The 18,976-nt window shown below is 51.1% G+C and overlaps 1 protein-coding gene and 2 long non-coding RNA genes across 3 annotated transcripts in view; all 3 read left to right on the top strand.

Annotated features, from left to right (window-relative positions):
- Positions 1 to 18,976, top strand: part of LOC141351161 (uncharacterized) — a 510,144-nt gene that overhangs the window by 354,879 nt on the left and 136,289 nt on the right. The window lies entirely within an intron of this gene.
- Positions 11,323 to 11,723, top strand: LOC141350923 (uncharacterized). Its single transcript, XR_012359012.1, has 2 exons — positions 11,323 to 11,379; positions 11,487 to 11,723. It is a non-coding gene; the product is annotated as an uncharacterized lncRNA (long non-coding RNA).
- On the top strand, positions 17,333 to 18,067 carry LOC141350922 (uncharacterized). Its single transcript, XR_012359011.1, has 2 exons — positions 17,333 to 17,723; positions 17,831 to 18,067. It is a non-coding gene; the product is annotated as an uncharacterized lncRNA (long non-coding RNA).

The raw sequence follows: 18,976 nt of genomic DNA, 5'->3' as shown, positions 1-18,976 counted from the left end.
TTAATTACCCGCAGCTGTCCGTAGTTTGGCTGATTACAGCCCTCGCGGTGCTACCGGATGTCCGGTGTTTTCTCTTCCCGGTCCGGGCGGAAACATCCGGGCGGAACCAAACTTTCCCAACTTTTGGTTCCGCCCAATAGATCGTCACTCCTGTGACATCCTCCCCCGCCAATGCATTCTAGTCCCTAGAATGCCTCGGTGTCGTCCACTCACCGTACCGGGCCGGGGGGCGTCCTCGGTTCTCCCGTTGGGAGCGTCTCACGGGTGAATCGGGTTCAACGGGCTCGGGTGCTAACTCTGGTTGCCTCTGGGCAGCTGGAGGTTCAGCCGGTTCGGGTGCCGGCCCTGGCTGTATCGGGGCAGCTGGAGGTTCAGCCAGTTCGGGTGCCAGCGCTGGTTGCATCTGGGCCGCCGGGGGCAGCGCCACCACAGGTCGACCCGGTACCACAGCCCATCCTTCCGTCCAGGGGGCCGCCGGTACTGGTTCCATGGGCCCTTCCTTCACGGCCTCGGGGTAGTTCGGACAGGGGCGAAGCATGTTTCGACGTACCACCCGTTCGGGGCCAGGTTTTCCCTCGGGCCGGATGGTATACACTGGTTGTCCCGGCCTCTGCTGCTTACAGACCACATACGGGGTAGCCTCCCAGCGGTCGCTCAGCTTTCCTTTTCCCTGTCGCCGGTTATCCCTCGCCAGGACCCTCTCACCTGGTAACAGGGGGGCATCTCGAGCAGTCCGATCGTACAACCGTTTGTTCCTTTCTCCTGCTGTCTGTATTTTCTTTGACACTTGCTCATATGCAAAATGTAAATGCTGGTGGTGGCGCCCCACCCACTCCGTCACACTCACTTCTTCCCGGTCTGCGGCCACTCCCAGGACCAGGTCAGTGGGCATCCGTACGTGCCTGCCGAACATCAGGTAAGTAGGGGCATACCCCGTTGTGCTATGAACACTGTTATTGTATGCTTGCAGAAGATTTGGTAAAGCACTCACCCAGTCGCTCTGCTGTCGTTGATCCAACGTCCCCAGTAGTCCCAATAGGGTCTGATTAAACCTCTCACAGCTCCCATTTCCCTGGGGATGATATGATGTCGTATGGGTTTTAGTGCATCCATACAACTGGCATAACTCACGGATTACTTTTGATTCGAAATTGGCCCCTTGGTCGGAGTGCAGAAACACGGGACATCCAAACGTCTGGAACACATTTCGCCATAGAGCTGTGGCGGTGGTGTTGGCCGTCTGATCAAGCGTCGGGACCGCCCAGGCGTACTTAGTAAACAGGTCTGTGATCACCAGGATGTTCTGATAACGGTCCTGGGGGCGGCCCAGCGTCAGGAAATCCATTGCCATTATGTGGAGGGGGGCCTTTGCATGGATGGGTACCATCGGCGCTCGGGCCTCTCGTCTCGATTTAAACAGTGTGCACCGAGGGCAGGCTTGAATTGAGTCATGCACAGACGCCTCCAGCCCAGGCCAGTAAAAGAATCTCCGTAGTAGGGATACGGTCCTCTCCTGTCCCTGGTGTCCCAACTGGTCATGATAGGCTGTCACTAATGCGTTTACCTGGTCGGCGGGTACCACGATCTGGCTCACTTCCTCACCCGACTTCGGGTCGCGGGTCTTCCTACAAAGCACCCCTTCCTGTAGCTCCAACTTCTCCCACTGCCCCAATAATCTTCTCCCAGTCTCCGTCTGGGCCAATCTTTCCGCCGACGTTGGCCGTTTGCTCTGCTCTACCCACATTTTCACCTGGCACACGTCCCGGTCCTGGGCCTGCCTCTCTATCCAGCGGCGGGGGTCCCACCCCCAGTTTCCTGGCACGGCCTCCCGCTGGCCTCCTGGCGCCTCCACGGCCCCGATCATGTAGCCTTCCTCCTGGCTATCTTCCTTCCAATACCCCCGGCGTCTGGGGCTCTTTCCCTCCGGTAGTCTCGAGAGAACATCTGCGTTCGTATGTTCTCGCCCGGGCCGATACTGCAGTTGATAATCGAAGTTAGCCAGCTGAGCCACCCACCGCTGTTCCACGGCCCCCAGCTTCGCCGTCTGTAAATGCACCAGAGGGTTGTTATCTGTAATGACCGTTACCTTGGCTCCCCAAAGATAGTCCTTGAACTTCTCGCTCAAGGCCCACTTCAGGGCCAGCAGTTCCAGTTTAAAGGAGCTGTAGTTGGCATCATTCCTCTCTGCCGGGTGGAGGCTTCGGCTCGCATAAGCGATTACCCGCTCTGTTCCTTCTTGCCGTTGGGCCAGTACTGCTCCCAGTCCCAGGTTGCTCGCGTCTGTATACAAGACAAAAGGTTCAGAAAAGTCGGCGTACGCCAAGATGGGGGCCTGTAGCAATTCCTGCTTCAGCCTCTGAAAAGCCAACTCACAATCATTATCCCAGTTAATGGAGGGAGACCCACGGCCCCGGCTTCGCCCCGTGCCAACCAGCAATTGGTTAAGGGGCTTGGCGATCTTCGAGAAGTTTTTAATGAATCGCCGATAATACCCCACGAACCCCAGAAAGGATCGTACTTGCCTTACAGTCTTCGGTGCGGCCCAATCCTTTACCGCAGAGACCTTCTCGGGGTCCACGGCCACCCCTGCTGCGCTGACCACATGTCCTAGGAACCTCACTTCTCGCCGCAGCAGATGGCATTTATCCGGCTGCAGCTTCAGCCCATATCTCTCCATAGCTCGAAAGACTTCCTCTAGGTGTCGGAGGTGTGAGTCGAAATCTGGGGAATACACAATCACATCATCCAAATAGAGAAAGAAAATGCCAAATGTGTTTTTTATTCATACAATCAGTGTGTAGTTGACGCATTGTGTGCTTATTAATGTGATGGCTTGTGTATTAATGGTTCGATACAAAGATACCATTATTACAAAGGTTTCAAGAGATAAGCAAGGTTTATAGCTTTTGCAAGAGAACTACAATGTTTTGCTGATTTGCTGAAGGGTTTTCTTACTTGTGTGTAGAGTTTTGCAAAAATAGTCAATAAAATGTGCTGAAGCCATCAGAAAAAAACCTGTAATATGGATATTTACTGCATTGAAGCAACTTAACTATTTCATGCCTTATTTTATAGTTCATTTATCTATACATTTTGATTTTAAAATTAAACTAATCAAATGCTGAAATGCCATCCTTAGTAAGCTTTCAAATCTTTGAATCAATTGAACCAATTGCTTGGAAAAATGATTCACTGTTTTGAAGCGCTCGAAACACATAAATATGGCGCCACCTGCTGGTGAAAATGTTCTTAAAGCAACAAGATCTCAGTCCAAACAGTTTACACTTTTTAAAACATAATCTATTTTACACTTAATAAAACATGCTATTATGTGTCTTTAGTTTAATTAAAGGGATAGTTCAGCCAAAAATGATATTAAACCCATGATTTACTCACCCCCAAGCTGTCCGAGTTGCGTATGTCCATCGTTTTTCAGACAAACACATTTTCTGATATTTTAGAAAATATTTCAGATCTCTCAGTTGATCAAATGCAATACCACGGGGTCCAGCCACAGTCCAAGACCCTCAAGTCCAAAAAAAGTGCGTCCATCCCCGACAAACCAAATCCAAACGGCTCCAGGATGATAAACAAAGGTCCTCTGAGGGCAATCCGCGCGGTGCCGCTGTAGAAATATCCATATTTAAAATTTTATTAACGTAATTAACCACCCTCCGGTAGCGCCGCCATCCTAGACTCATCCGCATTCAGGATGAGAGCTTACGCAGCGTACAGAGGTTTCTCTGCTGGTGCTCTGTCCCCCCGCCCTCCGAATTTGTCATACGTCACTAAGAAAAGTGCGTACACTACGCTAATACTCCTGAGTCTAAGATGGCGGCGCTACCGGAAGGTAGTTAATTACGTTAATAAAATTTTAAATATGGATATTTCTACAACAACACCGCACGAATTACCCTCAGAAGACCTTTGTTTATCATCCTGGAGCCGTTTGGATTTAATTTGTGAAGGATGTGTCACAAGCCAGGGGCTGGCCGCTAGTGTTTAAGCCACGCCCCTTCTAACTTCCACCTCGAGGAGGTCCCCAAAACCAACCCAATGACCAGACAACAACGAGTACAGGTAAGTATAAAAAATATTCTTTATTTATTTAAATATTTAAAATATACGGGGACTTGGGGAAAGGGGAATTAAAACTAAGATCAGGATCTGTCCTCCAGGGGGGGGGGGGGGGTTATGTCGGGGAACGGGCTCTCGCCTCTGGTTCCCTCTGCCCGTGGCGCGCTCCTCTTCCTTCCTGGAGGCAGAATAAAATCACAATAAATATGGGTATGTACTGTTTCCTGTCCGTGTACCTGCGTGTAGTTCGCGGCACTCCGCCGTCTTCCCACGCAGCTCCTTGGTTGTCGACTCACTCTCCCTTCCTGTTTTCCCTTTCTCTCCACAGGCTACAGCTGGGGCATGAAGACACAGTGGATCGTTCTCGTGAGAGTCTCCTCACCTCTCCACCGACTACAGCTGCTGGGTAAGTATGAATTTTCCTCCTCGACTCGTTACTTTAGTGCTCACACTTGTTCTCTCTCTTCTCCCACAGACAACAGCTGGGACACAAAAGCGCAGTGAATCAACTCCAATTTGTTCTCTCACCTCGTCGCTGACTACAACTCCTGGTACGTATGGTTCTCCTTCACAACGGGTCTCCTTAGAGCTCACACTGGTTCTCTCTCTCTTCCTCCACAGACGACAGCTGGGACACAAAGGCACAGTGAATCGTTCTCGGTTAGTTCTCTCACCTCGTCGCTGATTACAGCTTCTGGTACGTATGGTTCTCCTTCACAACGGGTCTCCTTAGAGCTCACACTGGCTCTCTCTCTCTTCCTCCACAGACGACAGCTGGGACACAAAGGCACAGTGAATCGTTCTCGGTTAGTTCTCTCACCTCGTCGCTGATTACAGCTTCTGGTACGTATGGTTCTCCTTCACAACGGGTCTCCTTAGAGCTCACACTGGTTCTCTCTCTCTCTTCCTCCACAGACGACAGCTGGGACACAAAGGCACAGTGAATCGTTCTCGGTTAGTTCTCTCACCTCGTCGCTGATTACAGCTTCTGGTACGTATGGTTCTCCTTCACAACGGGTCTCCTTAGAGCTCACGCTGGTTCTCTCTCTCTTCCTCCACAGACGACAGCTTTCTTCCCTGTTGATGGACAGACTGAACAGGATATACTTCTCGGGGTGGCGGACTTACGATAACGGCTAGGCGTACTGCATCGACCGGCAGTGGTTTCCAAGATAGCGCCGGGGACCAAACCCTCTTGGCTGACTCGTTGGTTCAACAGAGGGGCGGAAGTGTCACGCCGTCACACCCGGGTCGAGCGCTGCCCTTTCCTCGACGCCCATTGGCAATCGACAACCGGACCGGGGCGCCCCTTTGTAGAGACCTCGGGGCAGCGGATCTCCTTCGCCTCTGACTCTGTGATGATAAACAGCACACAGATAAAGTGGCAATGAAACTGGTAATACTCACACCGCCAGTCGTACAGATCTTCACCGCCACTCCTAACACAAGTCCGCCAAGCGTCTGGCTACGAAAATACTTCAGGAACTACTCCGTAATTTCTAAGGCTGAAACACACTCACAGCATAATCATACACAGGGTTATTCTAGAATCCGTTTTCCTCTTCAGCGCCCCTAGCGAGTGACTGGAGGCGGGGGGCGTCTGACACGACACAGCAATCTCACTGCAATATACACAGCACCACTTCAAAGTGAAATTTCTACATCCAAGACTCACCCACCACGCTCAGTGCACACAATAGACGCCCGTCTTCCTTCGCCTCGCTCTGGACAAGAATGTGGAGATGGTAACACGGCCTAGCAGTTGTTTTCCGTCACTGTGGCTGTCTCACACAAAGATCTTGTGGCTCACCCACCACGCCGTCTCAGGGGCGGGGCCACTGACTCTCGCTGGAAAGCACTTAAAAGATGTCCAGGTCAAATACATGCAAAGTACATTCAATGAATGAGTTCGTTTACTCACAACTGCGGGGCTTCTGTTATCTCACGCTTCCTTAGGTTGACTTCTCCTTACGATAATTCCAGCAACAACTCACGATAGCACGTTCCTTCTTCCTTCACTTCATTTATACAAGGTCAGTCTCCACTTACTTTCCAACCCGTAAGGTCTTCAATATCTGCATCCGCCGAAATCCCACGATGCACAAAGAGAGAGAGAGAGCAAGTCCAATAATCCGACTGGCGTACCCGGTGAGTTTAACTCAGCGCTACAGCACACACCAACACTGATCATAACAACAACACAAACTGTGATTTAAGCTGCTCTTAAGTATTCGCCCGGGTGTTGCCTTCGTCCAATCACCCGGCGTTCTTGTTAATTACCCGCAGCTGTCCGTAGTTTGGCTGATTACAGCCCTCGCGGTGCTACCGGATGTCCGGTGTTTTCTCTTCCCGGTCCGGGCGGAAACATCCGGGCGGAACCAAACTTTCCCAACTTTTGGTTCCGCCCAATAGATCGTCACTCCTGTGACATCCTCCCCCGCCAATGCATTCTAGTCCCTAGAATGCCTCGGTGTCGTCCACTCACCGAACCGGGCTGGGGGGCGTCCTCGGTTCTCCCGTTGGGAGCGTCTCACGGGTGAATCGGGTTCAACGGGCTCGGGTGCTAACTCTGGTTGCCTCTGGGCAGCTGGAGGTTCAGCCGGTTCGGGTGCCGGCCCTGGCTGTATCGGGGCAGCTGGAGGTTCAGCCAGTTCGGGTGCCAGCGCTGGTTGCATCTGGGCCGCCGGGGGCAGCGCCACCACAGGTCGACCCGGTACCACAGCCCATCCTTCCGTCCAGGGGGCCGCCGGTACTGGTTCCATGGGCCCTTCCTTCACGGCCTCGGGGTAGTTCGGACAGGGGCGAAGCATGTTTCGACGTACCACCCGTTCGGGGCCAGGTTTTCCCTCGGGCCGGATGGTATACACTGGTTGTCCCGGCCTCTGCTGCTTACAGACCACATACGGGGTAGCCTCCCAGCGGTCGCTCAGCTTTCCTTTTCCCTGTCGCCGGTTATCCCTCGCCAGGACCCTCTCACCTGGTAACAGGGGGGCATCTCGAGCAGTCCGATCGTACAACCGTTTGTTCCTTTCTCCTGCTGTCTGTATTTTCTTTGACACTTGCTCATATGCAAAATGTAAATGCTGGTGGTGGCGCCCCACCCACTCCGTCACACTCACTTCTTCCCGGTCTGCGGCCACTCCCAGGACCAGGTCAGTGGGCATCCGTACGTGCCTGCCGAACATCAGGTAAGTAGGGGCATACCCCGTTGTGCTATGAACACTGTTATTGTATGCTTGCAGAAGATTTGGTAAAGCACTCACCCAGTCGCTCTGCTGTCGTTGATCCAACGTCCCCAGTAGTCCCAATAGGGTCTGATTAAACCTCTCACAGCTCCCATTTCCCTGGGGATGATATGATGTCGTATGGGTTTTAGTGCATCCATACAACTGGCATAACTCACGGATTACTTTTGATTCGAAATTGGCCCCTTGGTCGGAGTGCAGAAACTCGGGACATCCAAACGTCTGGAACACATTTCGCCATAGAGCTGTGGCGGTGGTGTTGGCCGTCTGATCAAGCGTCGGGACCGCCCAGGCGTACTTAGTAAACAGGTCTGTGATCACCAGGATGTTCTGATAACGGTCCTGGGGGCGGCCCAGCGTCAGGAAATCCATTGCCATTATGTGGAGGGGGGCCTTTGCATGGATGGGTACCATCGGCGCTCGGGCCTCTCGTCTCGATTTAAACAGTGTGCACCGAGGGCAGGCTTGAATTGAGTCATGCACAGACGCCTCCAGCCCAGGCCAGTAAAAGAATCTCCGTAGTAGGGATACGGTCCTCTCCTGTCCCTGGTGTCCCAACTGGTCATGATAGGCTGTGACTAATGCGTTTACCTGGTCGGCGGGTACCACGATCTGGCTCACTTCCTCACCCGACTTCGGGTCGCGGGTCTTCCTACAAAGCACCCCTTCCTGTAGCTCCAACTTCTCCCACTGCCCCAATAATCTTCTCCCAGTCTCCGTCTGGGCCAATCTTTCCGCCGACGTTGGCCGTTTGCTCTGCTCTACCCACATTTTCACCTGGCACACGTCCCGGTCCTGGGCCTGCCTCTCTATCCAGCGGCGGGGGTCCCACCCCCAGTTTCCTGGCACGGCCTCCCGCTGGCCTCCTGGCGCCTCCACGGCCCCGATCATGTAGCCTTCCTCCTGGCTATCTTCCTTCCAATACCCCCGGCGTCTGGGGCTCTTTCCCTCCGGTAGTCTCGAGAGAACATCTGCGTTCGTATGTTCTCGCCCGGGCCGATACTGCAGTTGATAATCGAAGTTAGCCAGCTGAGCCACCCACCGCTGTTCCACGGCCCCCAGCTTCGCCGTCTGTAAATGCACCAGAGGGTTGATATCTGTAATGACCGTTACCTTGGCTCCCCAAAGATAGTCCTTGAACTTCTCGCTCAAGGCCCACTTCAGGGCCAGCAGTTCCAGTTTAAAGGAGCTGTAGTTGGCATCATTCCTCTCTGCCGGGTGGAGGCTTCGGCTCGCATAAGCGATTACCCGCTCTGTTCCTTCTTGCCGTTGGGCCAGTACTGCTCCCAGTCCCAGGTTGCTCGCGTCTGTATACAAGACAAAAGGTTCAGAAAAGTCGGCGTACGCCAAGATGGGGGCCTGTAGCAATTCCTGCTTCAGCCTCTGAAAAGCCAACTCACAATCATTATCCCAGTTAATGGAGGGCGACCCACGGCCCCGGCTTCGCCCCGTGCCAACCAGCAATTGGTTAAGGGGCTTGGCGATCTTCGAGAAGTTTTTAATGAATCGCCGATAATACCCCACGAACCCCAGAAAGGATCGTACTTGCCTTACAGTCTTCGGTGCGGCCCAATCCTTTACCGCAGAGACCTTCTCGGGGTCCACGGCCACCCCTGCTGCGCTGACCACATGTCCTAGGAACCTCACTTCTCGCCGCAGCAGATGGCATTTATCCGGCTGCAGCTTCAGCCCATATCTCTCCATAGCTCGAAAGACTTCCTCTAGGTGTCGGAGGTGTGAGTCGAAATCTGGGGAATACACAATCACATCATCCAAATAGAGAAAGAAAATGCCAAATGTGTTTTTTATTCATACAATCAGTGTGTAGTTGACGCATTGTGTGCTTATTAATGTGATGGCTTGTGTATTAATGGTTCGATACAAAGATACCATTATTACAAAGGTTTCAAGAGATAAGCAAGGTTTATAGCTTTTGCAAGAGAACTACAATGTTTTGCTGATTTGCTGAAGGGTTTTCTTACTTGTGTGTAGAGTTTTGCAAAAATAGTCAATAAAATGTGCTGAAGCCATCAGAAAAAAACCTGTAATATGGATATTTACTGCATTGAAGCAACTTAACTATTTCATGCCTTATTTTATAGTTCATTTATCTATACATTTTGATTTTAAAATTAAACTAATCAAATGCTGAAATGCCATCCTTAGTAAGCTTTCAAATCTTTGAATCAATTGAACCAATTGCTTGGAAAAATGATTCACTGTTTTGAAGCGCTCGAAACACATAAATATGGCGCCACCTGCTGGTGAAAATGTTCTTAAAGCAACAAGATCTCAGTCCAAACAGTTTACACTTTTTAAAACATAATCTATTTTACACTTAATAAAACATGCTATTATGTGTCTTTAGTTTAATTAAAGGGATAGTTCAGCCAAAAATGATATTAAACCCATGATTTACTCACCCCCAAGCTGTCCGAGTTGCGTATGTCCATCGTTTTTCAGACAAACACATTTTCTGATATTTTAGAAAACATTTTAGATCTTTCAGTTGATTAAATGCAACACCACGGGGTCCAGCCACAGTCCAAGACCCCCAAGTCCAAAAAAAGTGCGTCCATCCCTGACAAATCAAATCCAAACGGCTCCAGGATGACAAACAAAGGTCCCCTGAGGGCAATCCGCGCGGCGTTGTTGTAGAAATATCCATATTTAAAATTTTATTAACGTAATTAACTACCTTCCGGTAGCGCCGCCATCCCAGACTCATCCGCATTCAGGATGAGAGCTTACGCAGCGTACAGAGGTTTCTCTGCTGGTGCTCTGTCCCCCCGCCCTCCGAATTTGTCATACGTCACTAAGAAAAGTGCGTACACTACGCTAATACTCCTGAGTCTAAGATGGCGGCGCTACCGGAAGGTAGTTAATTACGTTAATAAAATTTTAAATATGGATATTTCTACAACAACACCGCACGAATTACCCTCAGAAGACCTTTGTTTATCATCCTGGAGCCGTTTGGATTTAATTTGTGAAGGATGTGTCACAAGCCAGGGGCTGGCCGCTAGTGTTTAAGCCACGCCCCTTCTAACTTCCACCTCGAGGAGGTCCCCAAAACCAACCCAATGACCAGACAACAACGAGTACAGGTAAGTATAAAAAATATTCTTTATTTATTTAAATATTTAAAATATACGGGGACTTGGGGAAAGGGGAATTAAAACTAAGATCAGGATCTGTCCTCCAGGGGGGGGGGGGGGTTATGTCGGGGAACGGGCTCTCGCCTCTGGTTCCCTCTGCCCGTGGCGCGCTCCTCTTCCTTCCTGGAGGCAGAATAAAATCACAATAAATATGGGTATGTACTGTTTCCTGTCCGTGTACCTGCGTGTAGTTCGCGGCACTCCGCCGTCTTCCCACGCAGCTCCTTGGTTGTCGACTCACTCTCCCTTCCTGTTTTCCCTTTCTCTCCACAGGCTACAGCTGGGGCATGAAGACACAGTGGATCGTTCTCGTGAGAGTCTCCTCACCTCTCCACCGACTACAGCTGCTGGGTAAGTATGAATTTTCCTCCTCGACTCGTTACTTTAGTGCTCACACTTGTTCTCTCTCTTCTCCCACAGACAACAGCTGGGACACAAAAGCGCAGTGAATCAACTCCAATTTGTTCTCTCACCTCGTCGCTGACTACAACTCCTGGTACGTATGGTTCTCCTTCACAACGGGTCTCCTTAGAGCTCACACTGGTTCTCTCTCTCTTCCTCCACAGACGACAGCTGGGACACAAAGGCACAGTGAATCGTTCTCGGTTAGTTCTCTCACCTCGTCGCTGATTACAGCTTCTGGTACGTATGGTTCTCCTTCACAACGGGTCTCCTTAGAGCTCACACTGGCTCTCTCTCTCTTCCTCCACAGACGACAGCTGGGACACAAAGGCACAGTGAATCGTTCTCGGTTAGTTCTCTCACCTCGTCGCTGATTACAGCTTCTGGTACGTATGGTTCTCCTTCACAACGGGTCTCTTTAGAGCTCACACTGGTTCTCTCTCTCTCTTCCTCCACAGACGACAGCTGGGACACAAAGGCACAGTGAATCGTTCTCGGTTAGTTCTCTCACCTCGTCGCTGATTACAGCTTCTGGTACGTATGGTTCTCCTTCACAACGGGTCTCCTTAGAGCTCACGCTGGTTCTCTCTCTCTTCCTCCACAGACGACAGCTTTCTTCCCTGTTGATGGACAGACTGAACAGGATATACTTCTCGGGGTGGCGGACTTACGATAACGGCTAGGCGTACTGCATCGACCGGCAGTGGTTTCCAAGATAGCGCCGGGGACCAAACCCTCTTGGCTGACTCGTTGGTTCAACAGAGGGGCGGAAGTGTCACGCCGTCACACCCGGGTCGAGCGCTGCCCTTTCCTCGACGCCCGTTGGCAATCGACAACCGGACCGGGGCGCCCCTTTGTAGAGACCTCGGGGCAGCGGATCTCCTTCGCCTCTGACTCTGTGATGATAAACAGCACACAGATAAAGTGGCAATGAAACTGGTAATACTCACACCGCCAGTCATACAGATCTTCACCGCCACTCCTAACACAAGTCCGCCAAGCGTCTGGCTACGAAAATACTTCAGGAACTACTCCGTAATTTCTAAGGCTGAAACACACTCACAGCATAATCATACACAGGGTTATTCTAGAATCCGTTTTCCTCTTCAGCGCCCCTAGCGAGTGACTGGAGGCAGGGTACGTCTGACACGACACAGCAATCTCACTGCAATATACACAGCACCACTTCAAAGTGAAATTTCTACATCCAAGACTCACCCACCACGCTCAGTGCACACAATAGACGCCCGTCTTCCTTCGCCTCGCTCTGGACAAGAATGTGGAGATGGTAACACGGCCTAGCAGTTGTTTTCCGTCACTGTGGCTGTCTCACACAAAGATCTTGTGGCTCACCCACCACGCCGTCTCAGGGGCGGGGCCACTGACTCTCGCTGGAAAGCACTTAAAAGATGTCCAGGTCAAATACATGCAAAGTACATTCAATGAATGAGTTCGTTTACTCACAACTGCGGGGCTTCTGTTATCTCACGCTTCCTTAGGTTGACTTCTCCTTACGATAATTCCAGCAACAACTCACGATAGCACGTTCCTTCTTCCTTCACTTCATTTATACAAGGTCAGTCTCCACTTACTTTCCAACCCGTAAGGTCTTCAATATCTGCATCCGCCGAAATCCCACGATGCACAGAGAGAGAGAGAGAGCAAGTCCAATAATCCGACTGGCGTACCCGGTGAGTTTAACTCAGCGCTACAGCACACACCAACACTGGTCAAAACAACAACAACAAACTGTGATTTAAGTTGCTCTTAAGTATTCGCCCGGGTGTTGCCTTCGTCCAATCACCCGGCGTTCTTGTTAATTACCCGCAGCTGTCCGTAGTTTGGCTGATTACAGCCCTCGCGGTGCTACCGGATGTCCGGTGTTTTCTCTTCCCGGTCCGGGCGGAAACATCCGGGCGGAACCAAACTTTCCCAACTTTTGGTTCCGCCCAAAAGATCGTCACTCCTGTGACATCCTCCCCCGCCAATGCATTCTAGTCCCTAGAATGCCTCGGTGTCGTCCACTCACCGTACCGGGCCGGGGGGCGTCCTCGGTTCTCCCGTTGGGAGCGTCTCACGGGTGAATCGGGTTCAACGGGCTCGGGTGCTAACTCTGGTTGCCTCTGGGCAGCTGGAGGTTCAGCCGGTTCGGGTGCCGGCCCTGGCTGTATCGGGGCAGCTGGAGGTTCAGCCAGTTCGGGTGCCAGCGCTGGTTGCATCTGGGCCGCCGGGGGCAGCGCCACCACAGGTCGACCCGGTACCACAACCCATCCTTCCGTCCAGGGGGCCGCCGGTACTGGTTCCATGGGCCCTTCCTTCACGGCCTCGGGGTAGTTCGGACAGGGGCGAAGCATGTTTCGACGTACCACCCGTTCGGGGCCAGGTTTTCCCTCGGGCCGGATGGTATACACTGGTTGTCCCGGCCTCTGCTGCTTACAGACCACATACGGGGTAGCCTCCCAGCGGTCGCTCAGCTTTCCTTTTCCCTGTCGCCGGTTATCCCTCGCCAGGACCCTCTCACCTGGTAACAGGGGGGCATCTCGAGCAGTCCGATCGTACAACCGTTTGTTCCTTTCTCCTGCTGTCTGTATTTTCTTTGACACTTGCTCATATGCAAAATGTAAATGCTGGTGGTGGCGCCCCACCCACTCCGTCACACTCACTTCTTCCCGGTCTGCGGCCACTCCCAGGACCAGGTCAGTGGGCATCCGTACGTGCCTGCCGAACATCAGGTAAGTAGGGGCATACCCCGTTGTGCTATGAACACTGTTATTGTATGCTTGCAGAAGATTTGGTAAAGCACTCACCCAGTCGCTCTGCTGTCGTTGATCCAACGTCCCCAGTAGTCCCAATAGGGTCTGATTAAACCTCTCACAGCTCCCATTTCCCTGGGGATGATATGATGTCGTATGGGTTTTAGTGCATCCATACAACTGGCATAACTCACGGATTACTTTTGATTCGAAATTGGCCCCTTGGTCGGAGTGCAGAAACACGGGACATCCAAACGTCTGGAACACATTTCGCCATAGAGCTGTGGCGGTGGTGTTGGCCGTCTGATCAAGCGTCGGGACCGCCCAGGCGTACTTAGTAAACAGGTCTGTGATCACCAGGATGTTCTGATAACGGTCCTGGGGGCGGCCCAGCGTCAGGAAATCCATTGCCATTATGTGGAGGGGGGCCTTTGCATGGATGGGTACCATCGGCGCTCGGGCCTCTCGTCTCGATTTAAACAGTGTGCACCGAGGGCAGGCTTGAATTGAGTCATGCACAGACGCCTCCAGCCCAGGCCAGTAAAAGAATCTCCGTAGTAGGGATACGGTCCTCTCCTGTCCCTGGTGTCCCAACTGGTCATGATAGGCTGTCACTAATGCGTTTACCTGGTCGGCGGGTACCACGATCTGGCTCACTTCCTCACCCGACTTCGGGTCGCGGGTCTTCCTACAAAGCACCCCTTCCTGTAGCTCCAACTTCTCCCACTGCCCCAATAATCTTCTCCCAGTCTCCGTCTGGGCCAATCTTTCCGCCGACGTTGGCCGTTTGCTCTGCTCTACCCACATTTTCACCTGGCACACGTCCCGGTCCTGGGCCTGCCTCTCTATCCAGCGGCGGGGGTCCCACCCCCAGTTTCCTGGCACGGCCTCCCGCTGGCCTCCTGGCGCCTCCACGGCCCCGATCATGTAGCCTTCCTCCTGGCTATCTTCCTTCCAATACCCCCGGCGTCTGGGGCTCTTTCCCTCCGGTAGTCTCGAGAGAACATCTGCGTTCGTATGTTCTCGCCCGGGCCGATACTGCAGTTGATAATCGAAGTTAGCCAGCTGAGCCACCCACCGCTGTTCCACGGCCCCCAGCTTCGCCGTCTGTAAATGCACCAGAGGGTTGTTATCTGTAATGACCGTTACCTTGGCTCCCCAAAGATAGTCCTTGAACTTCTCGCTCAAGGCCCACTTCAGGGCCAGCAGTTCCAGTTTAAAGGAGCTGTAGTTGGCATCATTCCTCTTTGCCGGGTGGAGGCTTCGGCTCGCATAAGCGATTACCCGCTCTGTTCCTTCTTGCCGTTGGGCCAGTACTGCTCCCAGTCCCAGGTTGCTCGCGTCTGTATACAAGACAAAAGGTTCAGAAAAGTCGGCGTACGCCAAGATGGGGGCCTGTAGCAATTCCTGCTTCAGCCTCTGAAAAGCCAACTCACAATCATTATCCCAGTTAATGGAGGGAGACCCACGGCCCCGGCTTCGCCCCGTGCCAACCAGCAATTGGTTAAGGGGCTTGGCGATCTTCGAGAAGTTTTTAATGAATCGCCGATAATACCCCACGAACCCCAGAAAGGATCGTACTTGCCTTACAGTCTTCGGTGCGGCCCAATCCTTTACCGCAGAGACCTTCTCGGGGTCCACGGCCACCCCTGCTGCGCTGACCACATGTCCTAGGAACCTCACTTCTCGCCGCAGCAGATGGCATTTATCCGGCTGCAGCTTCAGCCCATATCTCTCCATAGCTCGAAAGACTTCCTCTAGGTGTCGGAGGTGTGAGTCGAAATCTGGGGAATACACAATCACATCATCCAAATAGAGAAAGAAAATGCCAAATGTGTTTTTTATTCATACAATCAGTGTGTAGTTGACGCATTGTGTGCTTATTAATGTGATGGCTTGTGTATTAATGGTTCGATACAAAGATACCATTATTACAAAGGTTTCAAGAGATAAGCAAGGTTTATAGCTTTTGCAAGAGAACTACAATGTTTTGCTGATTTGCTGAAGGGTTTTCTTACTTGTGTGTAGAGTTTTGCAAAAATAGTCAATGAAATGTGCTGAAGCCATCAGAAAAAAACCTGTAATATGGATATTTACTGCATTGAAGCAACTTAACTATTTCATGCCTTATTTTATAGTTCATTTATCTATACATTTTGATTTTAAAATTAAACTAATCAAATGCTGAAATGCCATCCTTAGTAAGCTTTCAAATCTTTGAATCAATTGAACCAATTGCTTGGAAAAATGATTCACTGTTTTGAAGCGCTCGAAACACATAAATATGGCGCCACCTGCTGGTGAAAATGTTCTTAAAGCAACAAGATCTCAGTCCAAACAGTTTACACTTTTTAAAACATAATCTATTTTACACTTAATAAAACATGCTATTATGTGTCTTTAGTTTAATTAAAGGGATAGTTCAGCCAAAAATGATATTAAACCCATGATTTACTCACCCCCAAGCTGTCCGAGTTGCGTATGTCCATCGTTTTTCAGACAAACACATTTTCTGATATTTTAGAAAATATTTTAGATCTTTCAGTTGATTAAATGTAATATTACGGGGTCCAGCCATAGTCCACGACCTTCAAGTCCAAAAAAGTGCGTCCATCCTTCACAAATTAAATCCAAACGGCTCCAGGTTGATAAACAAAGGTCCCCTGAGGGCAATCCGTGCGGTGCTGCTGTAGAAATATCCATATTTAAAATTTTATTAACGTAATCAACTACCCTCCGGTAGCGCCGCCATCCTAGACCCATCCGCATTCAGGATGAGAGCTTACGCAGCGTACAGAGGTTTCTCTGCTGGTGCTCTGTCCCCCCGCCCTCCGAATTTGTCATACGTCACTAAGAAAAGTGCGTACACTACGCTAATACTCCTGAGTCTAAGATGGCGGCGCTCCCGGAAGGTAGTTAATTACATTAATAAAATTTTAAATATGGATATTTCCACAACAACACCGCACGGATCACCCTCAGAAGACCTTTGTTTATCATCCTGGAGCCGTTTGGATTTAATTTGTGAAGGATGTGTCACAAGCCAGGGGCTGGCCGCTAGTGTTTAAGCCACGCCCCTTCTAACTTCCACCTCGAGGAGGTCCCCAAAACCAACCCAATGACCAGACAACGAGTACAGGTAAGTATAAAAAATATTCTTTATTTATTTAAATATTTAAAATATACGGGGACTTGGGGAAAGGGGAATTAAAACTAAGATCAGGATCTGTCCTCCAGGGGGGGGGGGGTTTACGTCGGGGAACGGGCTCTCGCCTCTGGTTCCCTCTGCCCGTGGCGCGCTCCTCTTCCTTCCTGGAGGCAGAATAAAATCACAATAAATATGGGTATGTACTGTTTCCTGTCCGTGTACCTGCGTGTAGTTCGCGGCACTCCGCCGTCTTCCCACGCAGCTCCTTGGTTGTCGACTCACTCTCCCTTCCTGTTTTCCCTTTCTCTCCACAGGCTACAGCTGGGGCATGAAGACACAGTGGATCGTTCTCGTGAGAGTCTCCTCACCTCTCCACCGACTACAGCTGCTGGGTAAGTATGAATTTTCCTCCTCGACTCGTTACTTTAGTGCTCACACTTGTTCTCTCTCTTCTCCCACAGACAACAGCTGGGACACAAAAGCACAGTGAATCAACTCCAATTTGTTCTCTCACCTCGTCGCTGACTACAACTCCTGGTACGTATGGTTCTCCTTCACAACGGGTCTCCTTAGAGCTCACACTGGTTCTCTCTCTCTTCCTCCACAGACGACAGCTGGGACACAAAGGCACAGTGAATCGTTCTCGGTTAGTTCTCTCACCTCGTCGCTGATTACAGCTTCTGGTACGTATGGTTCTCCTTCACAACGGGTCTCCTTAGAGCTCACACTGGCTCTCTCTCTCTTCCTCCACAGACGACAGCTGGGACACAAAGGCACAGTGAATCGTTCTCGGTTAGTTCTCTCACCTCGTCGCTGATTACAGCTTCTGGTACGTATGGTTCTCCTTCACAACGGGTCTCCTTAGAGCTCACACTGGTTCTCTCTCTCTCTTCCTCCACAGACGACAGCTGGGACACAAAGGCACAGTGAATCGTTCTCGGTTAGTTCTCTCACCTCGTCGCTGATTACAGCTTCTGGTACGTATGGTTCTCCTTCACAACGGGTCTCCTTAGAGCTCACGCTGGTTCTCTCTCTCTTCCTCCACAGACGACAGCTTTCTTCCCTGTTGATGGACAGACTGAACAGGATATACTTCTCGGGGTGGCGGACTTACGATAACGGCTAGGCGTACTGCATCGACCGGCAGTGGTTTCCAAGATAGCGCCGGGGACCAAACCCTCTTGGCTGACTCGTTGGTTCAACAGAGGGGCGGAAGTGTCACGCCGTCACACCCGGGTCGAGCGCTGCCCTTTCCTCGACGCCCGTTGGCAATCGACAACCGGACCGGGGCGCCCCTTTGTAGAGACCTCGGGGCAGCGGATCTCCTTCGCCTCTGACTCTGTGATGATAAACAGCACACAGATAAAGTGGCAATGAAACTGGTAATACTCACACCGCCAGTCGTACAGATCTTCACCGCCACTCCTAACACAAGTCCGCCAAGCGTCTGGCTACGAAAATACTTCAGGAACTACTCCGTAATTTCTAAGGCTGAAACACACTCACAGCATAATCATACACAGGGTTATTCTAGAATCCGTTTTCCTCTTCAGCGCCCCTAGCGAGTGACTGGAGGCGGGGTACGTCTGACACGACACAGCAATCTCACTGCAATATACACAGCACCACTTCAAAGTGAAATTTCTACATCCAAGACTCACCCACCACGCTCAGTGCACACAATAGACGCCCGTCTTCCTTCGCCTCGCTCTGGACAAGAATGTGGAGATGGTAACACGGCCTAGCAGTTGTTTTCCGTCACTGTGGCTGTCTCACACAAAGATCTTGTGGCTCACCCACCACGCCGTCTCAGGGGCGGGGCCACTGACTCTCGCTGGAAAGCACTTAAAAGATGTCCAGGTCAAATACATGCAAAGTACATTCAATGAATGAGTTCGTTTACTCACAACTGCGGGGCTTCTGTTATCTCACGCTTCCTTAGGTTGACTTCTCCTTACGATAATTCCAGCAACAACTCACGATAGCACGTTCCTTCTTCCTTCACTTCATTTATACAAGGTCAGTCTCCACTTACTTTCCAACCCGTAAGGTCTTCAATATCTGCATCCGCCAAAATCCCACGATGCACAAAGAGAGAGAGAGAGCAAGTCCAATAATCCGACTGGCGTACCCGGTGAGTTTAACTCAGCGCTACAGCACACACCAACACTGATCATAACAACAACACAAACT

This window comes from Misgurnus anguillicaudatus, chromosome 19 (assembly GCF_027580225.2).
Source record: "Misgurnus anguillicaudatus chromosome 19, ASM2758022v2, whole genome shotgun sequence".
Taxonomy (NCBI): domain Eukaryota; kingdom Metazoa; phylum Chordata; class Actinopteri; order Cypriniformes; family Cobitidae; genus Misgurnus; species Misgurnus anguillicaudatus.
The sequence above is the reverse complement of the archived record's forward strand: the minus strand, read 5'-3'. Positions and strand labels throughout refer to the sequence as shown.